Below are 25,333 nucleotides of genomic sequence, written 5' to 3' on the forward strand. Positions count from 1 at the left end.
CACACACTTTAATTTACGCACATCCGAAACGCACTGGTTAGGATGGTTGAAGAGAAGAGAAAAAAAAAATCAATCAACAACAATGCTCGCGCCTATCAATTGGCACGCCTTTAATTAAACATTAAAACCCCTGTCTTTGCATACATTTAACATTTCATCTCAACATTAAATGCAGCGCAGCAGCGGGGACATCAGCCACGAACATCTGTTTCCGAAAACCGGACGAAATTTCGGTAAACAAAAACCCACCACCCGATGTGAGGTATAAACCTTCGCCGTTGACACGTTTTTTTCCCTCACTTTTGCTATGCTCTGCCTTCCGACACTAACACACACACACAAACGCGCACGGTACGGTGCAGCATAATCCGGTTTGAAGCATAAAATGCATGAACACGGTGCGAGCGAACACACACACACGTTGAATGCGGCGGCGTAAACCATTCGCACCAACACAGCGATACACTGGTTCGATCTTCGACTCTTCGATCGAGACAAATAAACACACTGCTCGCTTGGAAGCTGGAAGCGATCAGAGGGCGAGAGTGAGAGAGAGAGAGAGAGAGCGAGAGGGACAGAGCGAACCCAATGCACAGCATCAATTTTGCCAGCAATGCAGCTGCTGCTGACTGCTGCTGCTACTGCTGGTTAAATTCCAGGAAGAGGCTCATCAAGCGCAGGGACATCATTCACCAACCAATATGCTCTTTAAAGCTAGATTACGCATCGATTTATTCCTCACACACTGCAAATTCACTTTCAATAGCAACTATTTTTGCAAACAAATGCACTTCTTCTTTTGCAGGAAAACACTTCTTGCTTGCGCACTGCTTCATAGCTACATGATTTCGATCACCGACCAAACAATTTACACATTGGTAAGCATCTTAAACACTGTCACTTGTGCTTAACCACCATAAAATAGCAACAATGCTACATCCCTAATTCACTCGAGAGAACCTACCAAGAGATCGCGAACACAGAAAGCAACGCGTGTCCGAGACAACACAGCACGCACCGAAAGACCTTCGCCGTAAGCGACCGCGACCAGTGTACTGAACTGGTTGCGTGCGGAAACGGGACGCGCGCGACGAACGCAGCAAAAGACCCGTGCGCCGGTTGCTTTGTGTTGGTGAGCGAGTTTTTTACTTGCACATGCCTCTAGCTCTGTCTCCTCTGTGTGTGTGTGCGTGTGTGGGTAAGTGGTTTGTATGTGCGGCAGCATAAGCAACATATTGGGCTTTTGTTTTTTTCCCTTTCTTCTTTCTCGTTTGCTTCTCGTCGTTTCAAGCTTCTCGCTCACACTTATACGCGCTCGCTCGGAAAGTATGTGTGTGTGAGAGAGAGAGCAAGACCATGCCGGCAAGGTAGGCGAAATCTTTGTTCGATAGGGCTCGTCGAAATGGATTGCTGCTGCTGGGTCGGTTCACTGCAGGTCAGCAGAAATTATCAACAGAACGATGCGTAAGGGGATTTCCTACTGTTTTGATTAGGTTGAGTTTGCTGCTTCAGGATTTAAAGTTGGTCAGAATAATACTTGATTGATTTAATCATGCATGATTTAATTGAGGCTCATTATCATGCTGTTTTATGCTATTATATAATTGCTTTCTCCATTTTGATTTGACTTTTCTTAACAATATAAAAATCATTTTCTCATCATCAGCAACAATTCTAAACTAAAAAAAAAATATTCAAAACTTTGCAGGGGTTTCGAGATTAATTTAACGATTTCATGCCATTTCAGGACTCGTTGAGATGAGATAGTCGGTTTGCTGGTAAAACTGGAAAATTCCCAACTCCGCTCTAGATGAAGTGAGCATTCCAAAGGTAGAACAGGACAGAAACATGTCTCTCTTCTTCTTCTTTTTTAGCCCTACAACCTCAGAAGGTTTCGGCCTGCCATTCTTGCTTTCTGAGACTTAATTTTTCTAGTATCAGGATAGCCAGGTAGTCAGTCCTAACAATACGGCGCTTGCCGTATTGCCCAAGGCAATGTCAGTGCTTGTATAAATAAGAATAGTCAGTCCTGCGTACGGGAAGGCGATTCTGGATGGGATTTGAACCCCAGACCTACCGTGTGAAGACCAGCACCGTAATTGCCTCAGCCAGGGTCGGATATATTTAACGCCTAAATAAAATCTTTCAATTTTCTGACTGTAAATTGTGTACTTCATCTTGTGCAGTGTCCATCATTGACTCTAACAGTATAAGCTCTACTCGAAAACCCTGTACTCCATGGGAACATCCCGAATTTTGTTATCTTAAATTAACTCTAAGCCTAACCAAAAAAAAAAAAAATCAAAACTTTGTAGCATTTTGTTCCCAACGGTTAAACCTATCGTTTCCTTATCATTTTCATTGATCGCTCCCTAAACTTACTCGCCCATCCTTGTTCAATCCTCCTAATGGGAGTCGATGAACAGTTCAAGATTGTTGGACACTGCTGTGGAGTATGTGGGCTGTACCTTCCCGTCTATGCTTTCCCTCTCGTCGGCACTTTCTTCCGTGGTGCTCCAGTTTCAACAGCGAGCGTGTTTATTTCCAGATTTTGTTTAGAACATCCACTCGCATACCCATATGTGCTCTGATGCCACGATAAAAAAAAACATACACAACAACCTAAAGAAACGAGTGGCCCATCCAAAAGATAAGATAAACTCCAAAACATGCCTCCCTGGCGATGAGGCAACACCGTGGTAAGGGAACACTTTATGAGAGATAAGGCAGCGATCGTGAAGCCAAAAAGCCCAATGCGTAAAAAAAGTAAACAAAACAATACCACCAGATTAGTATGCAACTGCAGCATAACTCGAGCGTGTGTGCGTGATTTGCTTTTTTTTCTCTTGCTTCTTGTGTTTTTGAATTAAATTTCGAACAGCAAAGCCAATTTTTAAACCGAAAACCACTTCACGGCCCCGAGGGCAATGGAACCGTAAAAAACGGAACGAAGTTTATTACGGATTGGAGGCAGAAACTGTTTCAATGTGCAGCGTACATAGTGTGGCTTCAAGTGACCGATCGCTTGGCGTCTTGGGACTTGAGGGGTGTGTGTGTGTTCGATTCCTTGATTGCGCTGACGGTAGCGATATGTGGTGTGGGGTCCACTCTTAGGTACCTCTTAGTATAAACACAAACAAAAGTGGATGCGGCAGAAAGTGAAACCAAATGTTGAGCCCGCTGCTGGAGACATGTGTTTATGTTACGTATTTACAAACACAAAATTAAGACATATCAAGTTCCAATATGGTTACGCCCGGGGGAAGCCCGCAAAAAACCAACCAACACATCTTTTGTTTAATTGAAGTTTGAAAAGGGAAAAAGGAAATTGATTTTTTTAAGAAAGGTTTGCGTGATTGGTATTAATTTAATCAATACCACAAAATTAATGAAAATGCCACTGAACAGAATTGAAATATTAAAGGTATTTTTCAAGTCCGCTAGACAAACTTGTTTTTCAATTTTGACTCTTGAACTTATTCAGTTTCTTTCAAAAAATAGCTCCCTATTTTAACCCCTTTTATTGCAGTTGAAATATGAATTAATGCCAAGTCTGTTGTTTGTTTAATAGAGCCTGTTACAAATAATTCTGGTTTGCTCTAGAAAATATTTAATTATTTAAGACTTGACTAGGGGCGGCCTAGTGGTAGATGCGACAGCTGCGCCGGTCTTCACACGGTAGGACCGAGGTTCACGTCTCATCTGGACCGTTCCCCCATAGTGAGGACTGACTATCCAACTATGTGGTAACAATAGTCTTCTTCTTCTTCTTCTTCTTCGGTGGCACTACAACCTCGAGAGGTCTCGGACCTGCCATTGTTGGCTTTCTGTGACTTGATGTTACACGTAACAAGATAGTCAGCCTTGCGTACGGGGAGCCGGTCCGAACGGGATTTGAACCCCGGTCCTGTCGTGTGAAGAACGGCGCAGCTGACGCCTCTGCCACCAGACCAGTAAGTCTAGTTAGTCAAAACTGGAAGCCATGACCGAAGAGGTCGTTAGACCAAGAAAGAAGAAGAAAAGACTGAGCATTTCCCCTCGTGGCTAAACAACGACTTAACAACGTCGGGTGATCCTAGCTATGTAATGGCTTACTAAACTCCATCATACGTACGTTATTTTAAATCAGTCCTAACTACAGGAGAACGGTTCAGATGGGATTAGATCCCCGGTCCTGCAGATGATGACTGGTTCCACTATCACCTCTTGTAGCGTTTACTGAACAATGATTCTATTGGGATATCTTTACCCGGCCTCGGGCGACCATATAGAAAACACCTGAAAATATCTTGGCTATCTTTATCTTCTTCCATAGCAGTACAACCTTGACGGGTCTCCGGTCCTGCCATTTCTGGATTTCCGTGAGTTAATTTTACTCGCAGCTGGATAGTTAAGTGCTGCGTACTGGGAGGTGGTCTGGATGGGATTTCAAACCCGATCCTGTCGTATGAAGATCGGTGCTGCAATTGCCTAGACCTCTTGACCGCCTCAACAACTAGGTGATAACTATCTTTAAAAAAATGGATTCCTTTTTAGCACTTTTTGAACCTCCACGATTAGCTGCTTCTTCATCTTTCATCATCATTGGATAAGGTCCTTTAATAACCTCCGTAAATGAGCAATATTATTGCTTTTTCTAAAATTTAAACTTACCTTTTTTATTTCATGCTGACGAGAAGAGAAAATAGATTCGTGCAAAACTGCTTCACTATACTAAACTTAACATCACCAAATTCAAGACAACTGTTTGAAATGTGAAGATTTCAATAACTGCCCAGTTCTTGGTAACTTCATCCCAACAAGATGATTTCCCAACTAATTCAACTCAATTGTCACTCATTGTGCAACACCAGCTGAAGCAAACTCCATCTTGTTCTCAATCAGACACGATGGAATAAAAACCATCCTTATCAGTGAAATTCTAAGTGCCTTCCCGGTTACGCTTCCCCATCCCACTCCATCCCGAAACCTCAGCTCGCATCGATCGCTCTTCGGAAAGCTTGTGCATTCAAGTCCAACCCCGTTACCCAAGGCCACAAAACCTCCTCCCTGGCAGCAGTTTCCTTGCTGTTTCGTCTACCGAAGGCCCAGTCAAATGAAGCATGAATCCATCTATGCCGCATTCATGTTCGCAAACATACACGGAGCGCGCGCTACAATACTGACCCGGGCCACTCGAGCGATCGAATCGGAAAAATAAATACAGTTACAATACAAATGGGGAAAGCCGGACGAGTAAATGGGCGCTCCCATCCCAAACCGGCGGATAGTATGAGCATCAGTCAGGGTGCCGTTGGAAGGCGGAAAGCATAAAGCAAGGAGGAAAACATCTGGTTCTATCACCTAGCTGGATGCGGCAGTGGGCCGCAGGCCAACGTTTGGTTTGGAAAATCTCGCCTGACCGTTCCCGGGGGGGTGGGATCCATGGGAGAGAGAGAGAGAGAGGGAAAGGTTCTAGTATTTTTCAGCATTGAAAAAACCAACTCTCCGCTTGTGTATGTGTTTGCACAGTTACGTACGAGCGAGCAAGAAAAAGGAAACGGCAACCGGAAACATGCTAATGCACTTCCTATCATTGCGTCCGTGAGCTCGACTCGCGTCCCTCACCGACTTGCCAACCGCTTCGGCGATGTGGGCTGCATTTGGAGATACATTTTTCTGACAGGTTACATGCAGAGAATGTATGAGTGTTCGGGTCAAGGATGGGCTAAGATGCCGTTCGCGCCACACAGCGTTGGGTGCACGCTGGAGGGAAAAGGAAAGGAATGGAAAGCGCCGATTGCACTAAGTGGGAGGCAGCGAACACGGATTGCAACAATCCGGTGGTTTTTCTTCGGCAAAGTACCCATTTTTTGCTTTTCCGGTTTCCCCAACGCTTTCACACAAACACGCTTCCCCCGTCACGTCCGTATCATCCTCGATGATCATCGCGCAAATTGTATTTATGCTCAGCAGCCCCAATGTACGACTGTGTGAAGTGCTTTCGTCCGGACAGCTCGGTCTGTCCGTATGCAAACAGTGGCGCGATTGGCTAGAAAATGGGGCCAAATGGGGAAGAACACGGATGCATAGGGGCAGAGCACACACACTAGGGCAGGGGCCAGCTCGCCATACATCTTCATCTTCACCCATCACTCTTCTGTGTTGCACGCCGCCTGAAGAGATAGTGGCCCAGAGTGTGGCAGAGGATTCCGAAAAAAAAGGTTCCTCCTTCGACAGTTTTCCACACACCATGCTTTAAAGGAAAAACCAAAAGAAAAATGTGCAATCCTGTGGTTCTGTGGCCACGGCAGCTGGGAAGGGAGCGGGAAACCGGTGAAAACCCCCGACATAGAAGTCTAAATCTTTCACTCAGGAGGCGAATGGAAAAACCACATTGACGCGTACGGGGAGCCGGTGGCGGATCGCTCTAGCCAGTGCTTACATGCGGAATAACAACTTTCGCCCGTGTGTTTTCTTTTTCTTTCTTAGCGTGGTAGTTGTAACTACCGTAGTGCATCATTACCGCTTGAAGGAGGTCGAGGTTTGCCTTTGACCTTTTTTTGTCGAATGTTGCAAACACCAGCAAATGAGATGAATTGATAAGTTGTGTGAGCTGATGAAAATAGTGAATTGGGCTCATGATGACTCATGATGAGTAATTCTAGGCAAATAAATTAGCTTCTCTATTTTAAAAGGGGCAAGTTTTTTGAAGGGCATGGAGATTATTAGTAACAGTTAAAGCAATCAATTTATATAATAAATCATGCTGGAATATCTTCTGCATGTTCCGAATTAAACTTGGGAAGAATCGTCAATGCATTGTTTTTAAGTTCATAAACCACAACAATGCGACGTTCAAGATATTACAGCTACTGTTAGCATGAATTGCTTTTTACATCAAATTATTTGAAATTATTAAATAAGGAAAAAATTGCTTCATGAATTAAACCACTATAAGTTTTCCAACTGAAAAAAAACAAAGCTGAAATTGAAGACAGAAATTTGGAAAAATGTGGAGGATGTGAAGATAACGATGAAAACAAAGTATTCTCTAATTATCTTCTTCTTATATTCTTGAGCTAAGTCTGGAAAAAGATTTGCCGGCTGCTTTAATAGGAAACAAGCTTCCACGACATGATATACATTTATCAAAATCGTCAGTCCTTAGTGCGGGAAGAAGGTTCTAACGGGATTCGATACTCGGTAATCCTGCCATGCAGGGACCGCTTCTGAACCAGTATATTTTCCAGTTTTTCAACGCCCGGGATAAAACTTGTGAATTCTATTGGATGTTTTCCAAGTTTATTCAACTATTCACGAGCAATTATCGCTTCTCGGATTAAAGGCTAAGAATGAAGTATAATACGAGAAATTAAACATACAATTATTCCGGTTTTCAAATCTCTTCTGGACAGTTCTCCCGGAGTCCGGATCCAACTACGTGGTATTATTAAGTCTAGTAAGCCAGAAATGGCAGCCATGTCCTAAGAGGTTGTTAGACCAAAGAATGAGAAGAAGAACGTCCAGACTATCTCTTATCTCATGAAACCTAGTTGATGATAAGATTTTGAGCCTTCCGACGAAAACATAAATCAGCAATAATGAGGAGAAATAGAAACATTTAAACCTCATCAGCCTTGTTGAAATCTTTCCAATTATTAGTTACCTCCGTCTGTACGAAGTAAGCACCGGTAAGGCGTTGCGCTGATGCAAAATGTATTGATTTACTTCATGGAATAATTTTTTTATATTAATAATAAACACTTCTATAACCACAAGTTCCCACACATAGGAATAACTTTTCAGCTATGAATGTAATCAAACCATGGATGTCAGTAATGGCAGGAAGGGATCTTTCGGGATTGTTCTATCAAAAGACGATAAAGCACTTAATAAGAGTTAACGGGCTAGTCTACAGTTTATCGGAAATTGATGGAATATTAATTAACTTGCGTTAGATATTTAAGGTAAGTTTCTTTTAGAATGTTCATAAATTAAAGATATGTTTGTGTAGCATTAGGTCTTTAGATATTAGGTAAGACCGGTTTAAACCCCTGATAAAAGACCTGAACCTTTAAGTTTCAGTATAATGTGATGATGATTGATCAGAAAACAGATGTAATTTTTTTAAATTTAATTCATACATTCATGTCGTTTCTATTTAGTTTTACATGAACATTTTGTGCATAAACATCATAAAATTTTAAACAGTAAAAAAAATCCCAAAAACCCATTCGTAACATTTCCTTCTCATTAAGAATTTATTTCGTCATCTCCAGAACCTTTACAACGCGCACAAAAACGCATCACACGCCAGCCAAACATCAGCATTTGCATGCAACAAGAGCAGGGAGCAAACATCCACACAAACACACACACACACACGTCAACAACAACAGCAACAAAAACACCCCATCCAACCGATCCAACTTGGACTCGAGCCATACAAACGGTTCAAATAGAGAAAGGACTGGGGGAAAAAGGCGTACATGTTGTAAACGGCTGCAATGTTGTATGCAAAACCATTTCCGAATGCATGTATCCGAGCGAGTGAATGAGCTTGCATTTATTGCCACAATAGTAAAAACCCCGTCCCCATCTTTCTACCCCTCCAGCCCATTCCCCATTCGTCAACTCGTCCACTCTCACCACGTGTAGCCACCGGTTCGCTACCGACGGGAGGTTAGGAAGGAATAAAACTGCGCCCCTGCGTTAAAAAGAAGCCACCGGCCCACCCACATTCACTGAAGCGTGCTACTGCTGCCGGATCCTCCCACGATAAAGGAAGCAACAGACAAAAAAAGATGGATAAAAACCGACGCAGAGTAAAAATGCATCAGCCAGTGGGCCACAACGTCATATGCATTTTTAAAAAAGGTATAAATTTTCCAACACCCCGCATGGAAATCCTTGGCGCGAATCCCCACTCCGCGAACCCACTTATCGCTGGGGCACTTGATGCGGCGGCACTGATGTTGATTTATTTTACAGGATGAGATGATACTCGGGGTCGGATTGCATCAGCAAGGGCGTGCCGTTGGCGCACGGATTATGAATGCCCCGCGTCAAGTTATCCGGCTCCTTGTTGTTTTTGTTTTTCTTTCATCTCCTCTGCAGTTGAATACAGTGCATTACCGGTTGAAAGTAGATGCACCGAGGACGAGTGCTCAGTTGGGTTTGGTTGGGCGATGCACTGAAAGCAACCAGCTCGACACAGGATTATGGCAATCGTATGTAATTGTGAAAATTACCATCGAACATGAGTGATGGGTGTACTTTTGTAGCGATTATCAGGTCCGTTTCTGTTATTTTGGAAAGTTGGAGTACTGTTTCAAGCAATTAAAATGGACATCGCAATGACTGCAGTTATTGGACATAATATTGCTCATTATAAAGCGTCATAGAACGTAAGCATTTTTGTGTTGCCTATGGGAGTCTTCAAGCCTGGTGGTTTATCGCCCAACTTCATTTCAAATTCCTTTCAACATCATTTCCCATTCACCGGCGCTATCCATCATGGCCGCGGATTTATGGTGTATTTATTGGACCACAGCTGAGCAAAAGCCCTGGAACACGAACTTCACCACCAAAACCCTAACACAAAACGCCACCAACCGTGATCCCAACCAACACAATCCCTTTTGCTTCCCGTTCAAAAAAGGAAGGGCGAGGACATCCAAAACCTTCACAAAACCACAGCACCTCAGATGTCATCCGTCAGCGCATTAGCACCGATCCCTGCAGTGCATCGGTGGGTTCCGCCGATGCAACTGACACACCGGAGCGTTGCACCAAAAACCGAGCTACTGCACCGAATGGGCAACAGAAAAATGACAATTCCAAGTGCCAGGTGCCCCCCCAATTCGACCGCAATATGGCACCAGCTGGTGGTGTGACTCGGTCCGTTTTTCCGCGCACGGGGAATACGAGTCGTTCGCACACTTTTCGGGGGGATTCTGCGATACTGAGTCCGGGAGTCCTGAAACTTGAAACGGGAAGGAAATCTGTCTGCCGTAGTCCAAATGCAAACGCATTCTTTCGACCTTTCTACGCGCAGCGGGTTCGGCGAACAAGTGGACGTATCTGTTTCGCTCGGTCGAGTAGTTTCGGTTTGTGTCGACGCTCCCCCCGGCCGGTGTGTATGTTCGTTGATTTGGCGCGAAATATTCATGCCAACAGGAAGAGAACGAGAGTTGAATGTATTTTTTAGCAGCTGGTGCATTATCGAACCGTGCGCAGAGTTTATTGGCACAAAAGGGTTGGCATTGTTCATGGGTGAACTATTATTTGTTTACTGATGTGTTTTGGTAACGTTCCTAAGAAAAGTACTAAGTCGAGAAGAGTTAATTGAATTAAAGAAAAAGTCAGAATAAAATAAAAGTATAGTAAACGATCCTTATAAAAGTTAAGATAAAAGTCCTTATTACCATGCTCGAATGTTTGACAAAAGCTCTCTAACTCTAGAAATCGGTATTAAAATAGTTGTATTGGTTATCCATTTCGAAAACAGCAGGAAACTTTAACTTTAACGTAAGCTTTGACTCTAATGCTCGCACTACAATTGCCAAACGGACACTTAAAGCTGCGAGAGGTAAGTTTTGTAGCTTTATTTGCGGATTGTCGAGAATTTTCGATGGTGATGTGATCGATGATGCGATGTGATATTTGTTAGTAATTGCCCATGAACTCATCAACAATTTCTTAATTATCTTAATTTTGATGTATTTTATTTCTGTAAATTTCCATAATTTCTGAATTCGTATAATATTTTCTCACACCAACGAACCCATCCCCATCACTAGCTTATTTGAGTTGTATATGAAAAACGGATATGCGGAAGTATCCATTTTTTTCATTCGTTACCAACTAAATTACATTGAAAAACAGAATACTGCATTAGTTTGGTAGAGGCAACAACGGTCTTTAATGACAGGAACGGTGTTCAAATCCCATCCAGACAGCCTCCCAGGGCTGACTCTCCAGCTACGGATAAAACAAATCATAGAAAGCCATGAACTGCAGGCCGAGACCTTTCTGGATTGTAGTGCCAATGAAGAAGAAAAAGCCGGCAAATCTTCTTGATCGAAAAATTATCATTATTAGAATTCAGACGAAGCAAAGTATTTTACCGAACGCCCAGTCTTACGGAATTGGGTTTGAGTGTGTGGACAATTGCAACGCACATTTTGCTCGACATTCCATCAACCATGAGAACCAGGACGCTAAACCAACGGCTGATCGAATCCAAGGAGGTTAACATATTTCGTGTTTTTTGAAGGCACACAATAAAAAATCTGCTACAATTTGTTTTATTTACATTTTTTCCAGCTTCAAGCCGCAATCATAACTTTGACAGCTAGAGTTGTCCAAATTTAACAAAAAAAAAAAGCTTCACGTAAGTTTGTCTTGTATTGTTCGAGGATATAATACCAATCCATACGATATGTGATTTGTCAAGGATTGTTAGAGAGTTTGTCGACTCTCATCCTTAACCTTAAGATATTTTACTTCATTCAGGCATCAGACAAAATTGATCGATCTTCGAAACTAACTAATTATGAAAAGTGACTAAATATCAATTTAATTTAAATCGCCTATGACTATCATTTGTGCTTGAAGTTGATGTTATCAAAACGCTAATTTAATTATTTAAATGCCATACTAACACACCGGTTTATCGGACGGAAGAGCAAGCGATAATTCCTGCAATCATTCATCTTATGATAATAGCAAAAGTATGACATCCAAACAAAAAAAAGAAACGGTTATCGAACAGCTGTACACTCCCGGTCATCTGCAACTTTCACACTGTCTAGGCTTCCTGAAGGATATCCCTTTATCTACCAAATCAGTACCAATCTATTAATCATCCCGTCTGAAGGTTAACCGAATAGCTGCTGCAATCACTCGCATCACCACGAACTCCATGCCCATGCCCGGGATGGCCATAGTGCCACCGGGAAGCTTATAAAAACGAGTGTTTCTTTCAAATCGAGCATGGTGAAAGATCTCTCCCGAGAGCTAGAGCGATTCCGCTTACATCCACGCTTCCCACAAACAGACCGTTCCTGCCCCTTCTTGGATGCTCCAGAGCAAAAGACGTCCCGGAACGTTCCATTTCTGTGGGTGAAAGCTTAATTGAACGGAAAAAGCTACAGATTGTGGTTTGGGTTTGGTTTGCGTTTTGTTTCGCTTACGATTCGCCCCACCATGCTTCGATCCCATTGTGTGGAGAAATATTTTGAGGCAAAAGGTTAGGATGCTGGTGACGCCACCGACGACGAGCGGCGTGGTGATGATGATGATGATGGGTGAAGGTTTGTGTGCAGCCAGAAGTGAACCATTCCATCAGAGATGGCGCCACTGAGCATGATAAATGTTCCCGAGAGAATGTGCATACAGATGGAAGCAAATAGAAGAAGAAAAAAACCGGCACACACACACTGTGCATCAATGTGCATGCCCGTTAGAAGGGGAAAGAAAAAATGGAAAACCGAAGCAGAAGGAATATAGTAGTAAGTCCGTACCTCCTGGGAGGAAAAGTGTCACCCCGCGTCGACATACCAGACTTTCTCCCCATTCATCCGGATTTAGCTGCCGGATGCTACTTAGGCAAGCATTTCTCAAAATGCAAATGGTTGCAGGCTCTCGGGCACAGTTTGCAAGAGCGTCATCTGCGAACGAGCGAGCGGACGGAATGCACTACGCAGAGATTTACACCTCCGTGGCGAGACGGCCGATACTTCGTGCAAATGCCCTGAACGGGTGGACCTAATCTATGCTAAATCGTATGTTAAACGGTCCGTACTTATTTGACTGTATCTGGCTGCCATTGCACTCAATTTACATACATTTGCAATCAAGCTAAAGGGGTATCGGGGGATTACTGTCAACCGTCGGGTTTAATGAAGCTGTCTGAGGCATCTACTGATGCCATGATATATTGGGGAACCGTATGCTTTATGTTGCACTCTGTGGTGTTTGATTTAGAATATTCATCATGACGTTGTAGTTTTGTAGGTCAATTTTTTTTTCCAGCCCGTTTATCCATAAAATGCATTTGGATTTCTTTATGTCGCAAACTTGCATACGAGCAGGAACTGTTGACTTCTTCTTCTTCTTCCTTGACACTACAACCTCGGGAGGTTTTGGCCTGCCATTTCTGGCTTTCTGTGACTTGTTTTTACCCGTAGCAAAGTAGTTAGTCCGTCGTGATCTGGCGCCGCTGTCATCTCGGCCACCGGACCGCTCCAACTGGGCACAGGTGACTACTGGAGACACACAGATCCCAGTCGCTGAAAGAAGACTCTTCTGCAAATTGACTAGAGTATGTTAAACGTTAATACTAAACATAACCCAGATACAGAATCTCAATACCTCGGATTCCCGATCCTGCATACCAGATTCCCAGGGATCCCAGGGCTTTCGCGATCTTGGATGCTTGAGAGTACATTATTGTTCCTTGAAGCAATCTATTCTTGAGTACGGCTCGATGATTTGGTCTCCAAATAGCAATCCAGCTCTGCTTCCATAACCCGAGTCTGGTAACCCGAGACTGTGTAAATGACCCACTGCCAATAATTCCTTCTCAGACCTGTTAGACGTTCACCTCTCTTCGACTTCTTTCCGTGCTCGAATTAATCCCAAACTGTTCGCATTATACATTCAACATGTTTATTAATCGTTTACACTTGACTTATAAATTGACTTGAAGAGCATCAGCATTTATTTAAAACCAGCTTCCCTTCCTTGATGCGTCCAGTCAGTTAGGCCAATGTAAATTAAAAGAGTTCATAAATGAAACCGGCGCGCTTCAGCCAACCAGGCAAACCTCAATTTGTCCGGCCGCATCGTGATCATTTATTAACTAAAACACCGTCACACGGACGAACGGCACACGGCGACAGTTCATGCTTGTAGAACGGGCCAAAGACACTCCGTGGCATTTGCAATGGAATGGATGACCAGCGAACGTGTGTAAATGCCTCCCGGTACATTATTTGCTTAATTGAGTTGGCTGGAGGTCAAGTCTAATGGATTGAGCTGTGGATTCCCGGCGAAAGAAGAAGAGAAGCCATGTTTACGTTATAGCAAGCAGGCAGAGCTTGGTTGGAAACTTTAATAAGTGGTAATAATTCGATTAGTGGGCCATTTGCTGCACGTTGCATGTAGGAATAAAGGAGGAGCGTTGCACATAAACATATTGAAATCACTATAAACTTCAGCATTAAAAGGTATTACTTTTATTAGGATTTGATGAAGATTGGATATTTTATTGAAACGAATCAAAGAAAAACTCCACTTATGTTACAGAGTATGTTCTATTTTTCTTGGATTAGTGACTTGCAAGGTCAAATCGGCCATATATCACCCTTAAATAGCCTTACGAATTCCACTTAGTCGTGCCTTCGAGTAAGACCTTGCAAGTTTACTGAGTTAAATAGTCTAAGATCCCAAAAGTTAGTTTTAAAATATATAGACTTTTACCATAGCAAAGACAAAAGACAAAAGACTTTTACCATAGCAAAGACTGACTATCCAGACTCAAGGTCATATGTATCTCCCTTTGTCCTATTAAAGGTAATGTTATTACGTTCACTCGTTCTAGGTTGAAGAACGACTAGGTTCTTGTTAAACGTGTTTCGGTGATCAAGGACTTGGGCGTTTGGCTTGACACGGGTCTTACCTTCTTTCACCACATTGATTCCATAGTCATTAAGTCTAGGAGAACTCATGGTGTTTTGAAACGTCTGTCCCGTGACTTTTCCGATGTCTGCTATCTGAAGACTTTGTTCTGTTCAGGGGTCAGATCTGTGCTGGAGTATTGCTCGGTGATCTGGTCCCCGTTGGCAAGAATCCACATTGATCATTTGGAGCGGGTGCAGTGGTGGAAAACCACTGGTGATCGACCCTCTGCCCTGCCCTGTTACGAGGACAGATGTCGGCTGCTTGGCCTTTAATCTCTTGAATATCGCCGTACTCTCTCCCAATCCTCATTTATTGCTGCACTCCTTCTTGCTTGTATCGATGCCCAAGCTTTACTTAGCAATATCCCACTATATGTTCCCTCCCGTGCTCTTCGTAACCATCCCTTCGAATTTATATTGCCACACGTCGCACTGCAGTGGGTCTCAAAGATCTCCACCTTATTGCAATCAAAACGTTCAACCCCTCGTCCCATCATTTTGATTTTAATATTTCCCTGCCTGTTTTTCGATCCCGGTTGTCATCCTCTTCCTAGTATTTCCTGCATTTTCCTATTTTCCCTTTTTCTGCCTGCTGTCTTTCTGTGTTCCGTTTAGAAATAGATATTATTTTACTGCTAAGGTTAAATATAAGATTACCAGTATAGCCAAGGGCAAACTGTAGAAATATAAATGAAATGAAATGAAATGAAATATGTCCGCTAGTTGACATATGAAGCTTCAGAAAGCTTTAGACATGATTGATCAACGAGTGGACTCGCAAGTCCTTCAGTAGCACCTTACAGATTAGAGCAGGAAGAGGAAGAAGGCTTTATAAATAAGAAAAAAGTTGAGTCAAGTAAGCCAAACATGGCGAACTGAAGCCTCTCGAAGTTTTAGTCTCAAAGGAAGAAACTCAACTGCCAGTCAGTACGCTAGTTATTAGACCTCCCCCATGTTAAGTGACTTATTATTTCTAGTCATCAATACACACACGCAAACCCCACAGAAACTGTTCGATTTTGAATGTTAATGATTCATTTCTAAAATTATACCTCTCAACACAATCTCCCGAACTCACTCGCTTCCAATCACAAGCAAAAAGTCGGCAAACTTCCCCCAGCCCCATTAAAAGCTACTCTTCCGAAAGAAGCTTTCTCCGTGTTTCCCTCGCTTGCTTTCACCAGTGCCGAAAATCTTTCAATTTGCGAGTCAAACCACAAGAACAAACTAGCGATTTGCAGCGGTACGTACCAATTCTTGGTCCCATACTAACCGCACATACACACACACCAAACCGTTTCCAAAGTCCTTAACCACCTACATGACAAAAGGTGTGGAAAAAAGGGGGGCTATCGTTCCGCCGAAAGCTAGGAGTGGAAATCATTTTCCGGCTCTTAGGCGATGAAGAGCACCCAAAAGGCTAGCTACCGACTTATGCCAATAAATTAAACATACTGTGCCGCTGTGCTGTGTGATCTATGAATATTCCGTGATCCGAGGCAAGTGATATTATTTGCAACCCCTCTTTTACCCGCGTGTGTGCCGTTTGGTTTTCCGCTTCTTAGCAAGAACTTGCCGTCCTTCGCCATGGGCATGGCCATGAATAGAATGGAATTAATTCCGCACCAAAATCCGCTCAATTCCGTGTCACGTAACGTACGTCGGGTTTCGGCCTGACTTTCGACAGACTGGGAATGAGGCTCCTAGAGAGCATGCCGGGAAAGGGGCGCAAAACTCACCAAACAGCGAAAAGCCACCAGAGTAAGTTTGCTCGGTTGGGATTAGAAATTAGATGGAAATGTGTTCGATTAGTCATTGGAAGAAGGTTGTTAAGGAATTATAGATGGGCGGCGTGCGTCGCGGTGAAACTGGCGTCGGTTCGTTAACCGTAATTGTCTGGGAGGAAAACGTTACCCATGCCCCAGTCAAGTGAGCTGGAGGAGCAGTTTAGGTAAAGGAAGGATCCGACCCCCGAATCAAAATTCAATAAATAATACTTTTGATTCTAGAAACCACTTTCTTCTACTACCTTTTCGGCAAGCATAGTGCCGCTCGATGATCGGTGTCATGCTTTACTCGAAACCATATATAAAGTGCAAGTGTTTGAAGTGCAATAAAAACAGGGCCAAATCCAATCACGATTAAATTTACGACCCCGAAAAAGCCTTATTGCCTTCCGCAAGCCTAAACACATCCATTCGGAGAGCAAGGATCAGGAATTATTATCCCATTTTATAACTCCACTGCTCCCTGTCAATCGTATCCTTTTCGCCCAGTTTTCCTTCACACAAAAACCGGCCGCAAAAAATGGCTTCGGCCCTATCTAAAGCTCATACTGCGAGCTAGATCTTGCCATTGCCATATTCGCACCCAACGCAAAAGCACCGGGTTAACGAGCATTGAATAATCCGCCGCCGAGATAGAGCGATTTACACCGCGCCAAGCACCGGGTTCACCAGAAGGGTTTCGGCTGGAACATATTTTTAAACTCCCATAAAAACCATTACAACTTTGCCTATAAAGATAAAAATGTTGCGCTACCTGGGGAATCACGACCCCCGCTTGCCGAACCGACCCCTCATTGCGTTTTGGCGCAATTAAAATATGCGCGGAAGTTTCGCGGATAGCGCGTCGGGGTAAAGTGAAACGCAACGGGCAATAAATGCAGCGATCATCCCTCTCGGCTGGGGGATGAACGAAACCCCCTCGCTCATCTATTTTTGCCACCGGTTGTCCCGTTGGCGTCAAGGTACGTGTGTGTGTATAGTGAGGTTATAATAAAATGTAAATCGTTTTTATGCACCGGTCCGGCAATTGTCGACCTAAGCCATTTCATGGTAGCGTTTATAGTGTTGCGAGCTGGTATTAAACGCCGCGCGATGCCTTCAATAATTAAAACATTGCCGAACCAATCGGCTTTGCGCGTGATGGTGGGTTTCGTCGTTATCGAGAAAACTTTAGATTAAAAAACTAATTTAGTGAAGCTTTATTTAAATGTGAAGTGTCCGATGGATGAATTTACATTCCTTCTCTTTCGTTTAAATCATAATATGAAATATGGGAAAAATACAGGAGATATTCATGGAAAACAATTTTTATTTTACGATTTTCTATTTTCAACTACACCAAAGATCCATTTCTAGCAATACTTTAATTGAACCTCATAAGCAAATCATGGAGATCTGTAACAATGGAGTGTTGAATTAAATTTGTACAAACAAGTGATAAAGTTGAGGTTAATCTATATTTTCTGAAGGACAAGCAGCTGGTATAGAATTTTGATGGCCCTTAGCAGAATGAAAGTTGGAGGCCCCCAACCCATCGAATCTCCTGACTGAATCAATGTCAGAGGCAAAGTGGCAACATCAGATCTAGACCTGTTATGGAGTTTACTTTAAGCCCTCCTAATAATCGAGGCTCTCAGAACCGCCGAGGCGTTTCTTATTGAAAGATATGCTTTTGTCTTTGTAAATAGGGTCCCTTGAAGTGTTTGGTTAGTTCCCTTACACTAGGATTTGCTCCTCAGTACAAGAGATTCTTCTTTTTCTTCTTATCGGCCTTGGGCTGCTGCAACAATCCTCGATATCTCGCCAATCCATTATCTCGCTTTCTATGTTTACGTAGATTACAGAAGGACTTTCTGGGGTGGATTGTGACATTCTCAAGACATGGCAAGTCCACCCGAAGCGGCTCCTCCAATGTCCTTTCACACATACGAGGCCAAAAATCCTTCTGAGTTTTGAAGTTTTTTTTGAGTCCGTATGCGAGTCTTGTAACTATAAATGAGCAAGAGCTTATTATGCTAAAAATTACAGTAAGCAATTTTAAAATTTACACCAAGTAAGGACAATAAATTAAATTCGACAATAGACAATCGCAAAAATGTAAGCAAAACGAAACACTCCATCAACTATCGAGGATGCCACAAGTTTTCTACATCTTCTTCTTTCTTTGCTTAACGACCTTTTACGGTCATGACTGTCATTGATGGCTTACTAGACTTATTGATACGCATAGTCAGTCCTCACGATGTGGAAACGGCCCAAGATAAAATTTGAACCTCAGTTCTGCCGTATGAAGATCGGCGTAGCTGCAGCATCTACCACTGAAAAACCCTTAAAATCATACTCTTCTGAGGGTAGTACATGCTATTTTCTAAAGACCTGATTTAATGCTCGCTGTTTGCAATTCCCAACCAGACAATACCGCTCACAGGAAAGACCATCCAGCGGGTACGTCCCGTTTCAATATTCTGACGATCTCTTGAAGATGAAGGCCAAAATTGAAGCTTTCCTGTGAGTAGGATTCGAAAGAGCGTTTCATATTTACGACTCAAGCATGATTCTTTTTCAAACTGTTCCTTGCATTGTTTTTTCCTCGATTCCTTTTACTTTCTTTTTCTTTTACTATTTATTACTAAGAACTATATGGATATAATACAGAGGCTTCTCAATTTATTACGTGACACACATTCTCATAAGCAGCTATAAACCAGCCATAAATTCTAAACTATTAAATCCACATGATACAGCAAATGTTGCATTCGTCAGCCTGATAATCTACTACACCCCGAAGGGGTCAAATCCTTTATTGCTAAACATACTTAGTGTTTTGACCTTTTCAACTTCAAGCCAATAATTTTATTCTCCACACCATTGATGCGAACGGTTGCATGCTTGTCTTAAAGATAGCACATTTCCTTGTTATTTTTACTGTTTTTTGGCAAACCTTGCACTTTCAGCAGCCCTTTCGAATGCCTCCGGCCCGAGTACAGTATTAAAAATCACCGGACCCGGTCGTAAAACCCGGGCACACCAATCCCATCCCAGCGCGTCAATAAATTCCCCATTCCGACCAGCTGGCCACCGAACGGCGTGGCGCCGGCTGCGTTTAATGATGCTTCATTAGCTTTCCTCACTGGGCTGCTTGTTGAGATTGGCGGCCGGTGCCTGCCTATTTATAGTCTTTACACGTGACCCACCCGCCACGGATGGGAGCCATCCCGAACGACCGATGGCTGACTTCAAGCTCGGCGTCTGCGAAAGCTTCTTCCTTCGAAAGCAGACAGGGGCATCAATCCGCTTCCTGTTTTAAACAGTGAAAGACACCGCTTGCGAAAGAAATCATTCAAAATAATTCACCATCTGTTCAGGAAACTTAGCCACGTACAGCACCGGTTCGCGATGTCCAGCAACCATGAAAGTTCGAGACAGTTGGTTAGAGCTATAAAATGCTTCCGTTTTGCCCTTCGGCACGTTTGTATGTGTCTCACACAACCTTCAAAGTCTTCAGGATATGGGATGGGTAATCATTTTCAACCAAGCAACTAGCCTCATCCTGACATACACATAAACTGTGGGACGGAAAATCAACGCCAATCCCGGGGATCGTAAAAGATCCCCGGGAGACGGATGTGAAAATCGAATTTTATTTTTCCGCAGTTTAAATAACGGCAAGGAAAGTTTGCTTTCCGTTTTCAATTGGCTTCCGGTGCGTGGGTACCGCTGTCGTATAGGAGCGCAAGACAGTGGCAAGTTCTTCGGGAAAGATCGTTTTCCTGAATGGGAGAGCCTCAATTCTTATTGGAAGTTATGAGTATTGCGATACGCTTGATTCGTTCGTCGTAAACTCACATCAAGTGATATGGGACGATGTGGGATTATGTTTGATTTTGTATTATAGATTTCAAGCGATTGTTCTAGAGAAGATAATAAAATGTAAAATGAAAATAAATCCAGCTTTTGTATCCCTGAACATAGCCTAAGGAATTGACAGTACTGGTTTAAATTCATTCAATATTAGCGACCAGAGCGATGAGCTCGAGACCTCGATAAGCATGACCCAAAGCTCCTTTTTCCTCGGTGATCAGTGACCGTGACAAAGGTCAGCCTGGAGGCTAAATGGCGGACACATTCATTATCCTTCCATGCTTCGGTGCAAAAGCTATACCGGCGAACTCTAGCCCAACCAGTGACACCATACTGACCGTAGACAATGTTTAGCCCCTTTTCCTTCCCGCAGCAAACTCTGCTTTGCAGTGCTTTCTAGGAAAACGATCTCATTAGACTAGTGGCAACGGAAACTTATCAACCCCAAAATTACGAAGCCGTTATGGGGTTTTTGGAGGTTCTTCTGCTTGCTCCTATGGTAGATCATAATTACGACAATAATTTATTTTAATTAATATCACTTTACACACCGCTCGAGCACGAGCGACCGTAGCCTCACGAAACCGACCGTGAAACTGTCATTTGGCTGCTGGCTGTGTGGATCTTTCTTTTTCGAAGGGCAAGAACACAAAAAACACCATAAAATTGAAAAAAACGTGGCACCTGCTTGTGTCCTTTGGTGGGTGGCGGGGATATTCGTTTTTTTCTGCCCATTGTCAACTTGTTCGTACAAAAGAAATTAAAGTTGCAATTATATCTAAACGAAAGTCTCTGGAAGGGCTTGCGATGCAAGGGACAAAGTGATGAAAAGGGTTCATCAGTTGCAACAACAACAAAATCTCGCGGTATACTTCTCTGTAAAAGCATGAGTAATGGTACCGGTCACCGCAATCATTTATCATGTGCCCTGTTATAGTTATAAAGCTGCAACATACCTATTAGTTTTGTGCCGCGTGTACTGGTGTTGTGGAAGCAGCTTGAAAATCTGTGTACTGTTTGCTAGAAATAAAGAAAATGGAGAAAGAATTGTAAATTAGATCGAATAATTAAGGCATTATTATGAATCAAAATCAATTACATTGGAAGTTTTTTATGCTTATTAGAAGTTTTAAATTTAATTCAATTCAATAACATTTTGCTGAAGTCATTAATTGAAAATTGTGAGTTCCTTTCTGCGTAGCTTTAAAAAATATGTCTACGTAGAATTAGCCCATGATCGTTGCTATAAAAATTTTGATAGAAGATGTTTGCCTAATTTTACCAAGCGGATTAAGTCTGCATGCAATACGGTTCATATATTTATTGTGCCAACAATTTTTACCCAGAAATATATTGTATTGCCCTAAAACTTCAAGTACCCACTTGAATTAATACTTCTTGGAGGTGCAAGTTATTTTATAATCCATTAAGTTAGGATCACAGCTCATCAGCACTTCCAGCCAGCCAGTCATTAGTATTGCAGAACAGATCAGCTTTCGCAATCAGCCGTCCTAATCAACCATCGCTGGGAGTTCATATCGTTATCAGCATAATCATGGGAGCTGCACAGCTCTGGACCGCTGGCACAATCCATCCGATCCACACCTGTTTCCTACCGCTCCACCACGAATACCAACAACAGTGAATCCAATCAGTGCAGCGGAACGGAATGAACACTAAACGAGCCAAAGCCAAAGGTGAAAATGCAAATTAAATCCGAAACCTGAACATTCGCTAACGATGGTGGGGCGATCGAATCTTCTTCACCTGGCCAGACTGAACCCCCGTTGTTAGAATCCGCGCGTCCTGCGTACAGTCTAGTCGCGGTGGGTGGTGTGGCTGGTGTCTGAATGTACCCACCGCTAAAGAAATCCTGACGTAATCAGCGCTATTCCCAGCCCCCAGCGCACACCAGTAGAACGTGGGGCACACGTCTCGTGGGGCTTTTGGTCGGGAATTTGAATTACATCGTCCTCCTGAGCTTGAGAAATGCAACAGTAGCTTGCCTGCTGGTTGGAGGTTTGAAATGCTGCCCCCTACCATTGGCATGGTAATTGAGTGGTAAGACTTTGGAAGTAACTATGAAGCGCTTGCAGCAGCAGTTACGGTGCTTCTGTTTTCTTACAAGATGAAGATCACGTGATAAAGTTATTACAAACGCAGGATGACTCTTGGCGATGGGTGAGTTGCGATGGAGATGTTTAAACTGGAACGATATTTCACCGCTAGAAGCGCATAAGGAGGAGCATACCGATAAGGACTAGGAAATTTAAGGACAATTAAAGACAAGAACTAGATTGAGACACCAGTTACAACTCACATCAAGTTTTGTAGATGCCAATAGTTTTATGTTTTCTTCTTAAAATAAGGCTCACCATTGTCGACCGTTTGCAGTACACGTCTAGGTTACGGGAGCTTTAACTCTTTTACTTTAGATACTAACGATAAAATATACGACCCAGTGAAAAAATCATGCAAAATACTCTGAATGTAGTGTGGAGACCCTCTATCTGTAAACTTTTTGTTTGTGAGATGTAATAATAATACAGGGTATCCCGAAGTAGATTGACGCATTTCCAGATATTTTTGTTACCATCTCACAATTTTTTTATTTATTCCCAGATATACTTGCTCTCTTTCTAGTATTTTTTACACGTTCCCAGATATTTTTTCTTTTATCCCATGATTTTTTGACACGATTCCACAATTATTTATCATGGTCTCGAGATTTTTGATACGGTCACAGGTATTTTTGTACTCGTCCTGTCGATGCACTCGCTGCAACTCGAAGCAAATGTATGATATAAAATAACAAAAGCACTTTGAGGGATTACAAAGCTGTAATGATAATATGTTATTGAAATAATATATTATTAAAAAATGTCCGGTGACAGAGAAGGTTTGAGCGACAGTCTTTATAAGGCATGGCCTGGTATAGAATCCTATCCGGACCGCTTACCTATGAATAGGACTACGAGTAAATTTAAGTCAGGAGGAGCCAATAAAGGCATGCCCAGACCTCTCGACGCTGTACAGCCATTTAGAAAGCAATACGTATAATGATATTGAAAGAAAATTTTACGCAGGCAAGTTCATCATCATGTTAGCAATCCTAAATAGCAGAATTAATCCTTTATATTTATATTTTTAGGATTACGGCTTGACGCCGTATTGTCAAAGCAGAATTAATCCTATTGCGTCAAAAACCAAAATATCAAAAATAAATCAGAACGTGTCAAAAAGTCTTGGAAAAAGAATAGTGTTGCGATGGGAAAACCATGAAAAAGCGTCAAAATCGCATGAATATCCTCTAAGATAAAAATTGCTTAGATTTTGTGTTATGGTAATATCTGGAATTGTTTTTATCATGTGTAAACTTGTTTTAGGTGGCGATAAATACTTCAAAAGCCTTAATTCGGATGTACGTAAATTAATCCTTGCTAACTTTCTTAGCTTACTCCAATCTAACCTCTCCATAAGACAAAGAGAAACTAAATTTTGCACCCAATTTTTAATTAGTTTATAATTGAATTCAAAACAGTGATCCATCGACTGCCACAACTCACAAACACGGTGGGTAGCCAATTTACATTGCAGGAAAAACACGCCAGGAAAACTTTCTTAGTACACCCAAAGCTTCGTTTTACTTACATTTGCACTCGAAAACACGCTCCAACCGAGCGCAAACCATAAGAATCAGGTACGGATGCGAAAGGATTGATAGCTTCAATCTTGCCGTACCGCTTGCGAACGCTGACATGAGAAGATCGATCCCTAGCGCTGTCTGTCTGTCTTGACGTTTTACAGCATGGCGCACCCCTATGCATCCGTTTCCCCCGGGCCCGGTTCACCCGATAAATTCAGCTTCCCAGGGGAATACGCTCGTGTCTATTTGGTAACGTGAAAGTGCTTCGTAAAATTGAAATACACCTGTATTTGATTAAGCTGTCCGGGAGCGTGTGTGTGCAGGTTCGCAACGACTATGCAATCGGTTTGCCTGTGCCGGTGAAACACAAGCAGCACAATTTAATTTATTTCTCAACTGCCATGATTTGATCGAATAACCTATGATTGAGTTGTTTGTTGTTTCGGGCGAGCTTGGGTACGATTATTTCGTTGCGAAGCAGGGTGAATTGTGTTTTTAAGAACTTTAGCCGATCGTTAGTGAGAAATTCAGAATTTATTTAAATGCTCCGAAGAATAAATATTCGTTTTTATGATTTATCATACCCGCTTAAGGTATTTCTACTTCTCGATGAGATCATATTCTCCTATTCGTTGCTTTCAAATTTACTAAATGATGTTTCCTACTTTTCTGGTTATATTTCTCAAACAAATTCCACTCAGCTCAGCTACTTGACAAACCATGAAAAATGCATTAAATTCCCACATCAGCCTCAAATTATGCCATCGACATCGTACGCAAAATGGAACCTGTCAGGATAACCACAAATGAAAAAAAAAACGAGTAGAAAACCCAGCCAAAACCATTGAAAGAAAACCCATCTTAATCATTTCCAGTTTTGCCGACCCGCGTTTTAAAAACTTTCCGATGAAAAGTGGTATTCATTTTCTGGATTTTCCCCCCACCCAACGAACTTCCCACTCACGAGAATCAAGGCTGATTGTTTGATGCAGAAAAGTCGAAAACGATCATTGCCTGGGTTGGAGCACTCTCACCACACCGGGTGGAAGAAAAGATGAAAACCACTGGCACTGGTAGAAGGGGGGGGGGGGGGGGGATGGGGGCTTTAACAAAAAAAAGCACCGGGTGAAAAACTGTCGACACGTTCACTCGCAGCACTTGGTGGAAAATGAGCATCAATCATACTTCTTCACACCTCATTTCAGGTGGCTTTCATTGTGGAACTGCTTGGACGCGTTCTACCAAACCGACCGGGCCCGGTCCTAGCTCTCCCAGCCTCTAAAACCAAATCAACCAAACTCATTTTCCTGGGAAATATGGCATCTTTTAGGTCCTGCTAAAGGAGAATGGAAAGAAAAGAGCACTACATT

General features: G+C 42.6%; 1 protein-coding gene across 1 annotated transcript in view; it reads right to left on the minus strand.

The window, feature by feature from the left end:
- LOC118504283 (fat-like cadherin-related tumor suppressor homolog) overlaps window positions 1–25,333 on the minus strand; it is a 269,118-nt gene that overhangs the window by 107,705 nt on the left and 136,080 nt on the right. The window contains 1 exon segment of the mRNA XM_036038558.1: window positions 21,274–21,337. The gene's annotated coding sequence lies outside the window, so the exon portion shown is untranslated.

This window comes from Anopheles stephensi, chromosome 2 (genome assembly GCF_013141755.1).
Source record: "Anopheles stephensi strain Indian chromosome 2, UCI_ANSTEP_V1.0, whole genome shotgun sequence".
Taxonomy (NCBI): domain Eukaryota; kingdom Metazoa; phylum Arthropoda; class Insecta; order Diptera; family Culicidae; genus Anopheles; species Anopheles stephensi.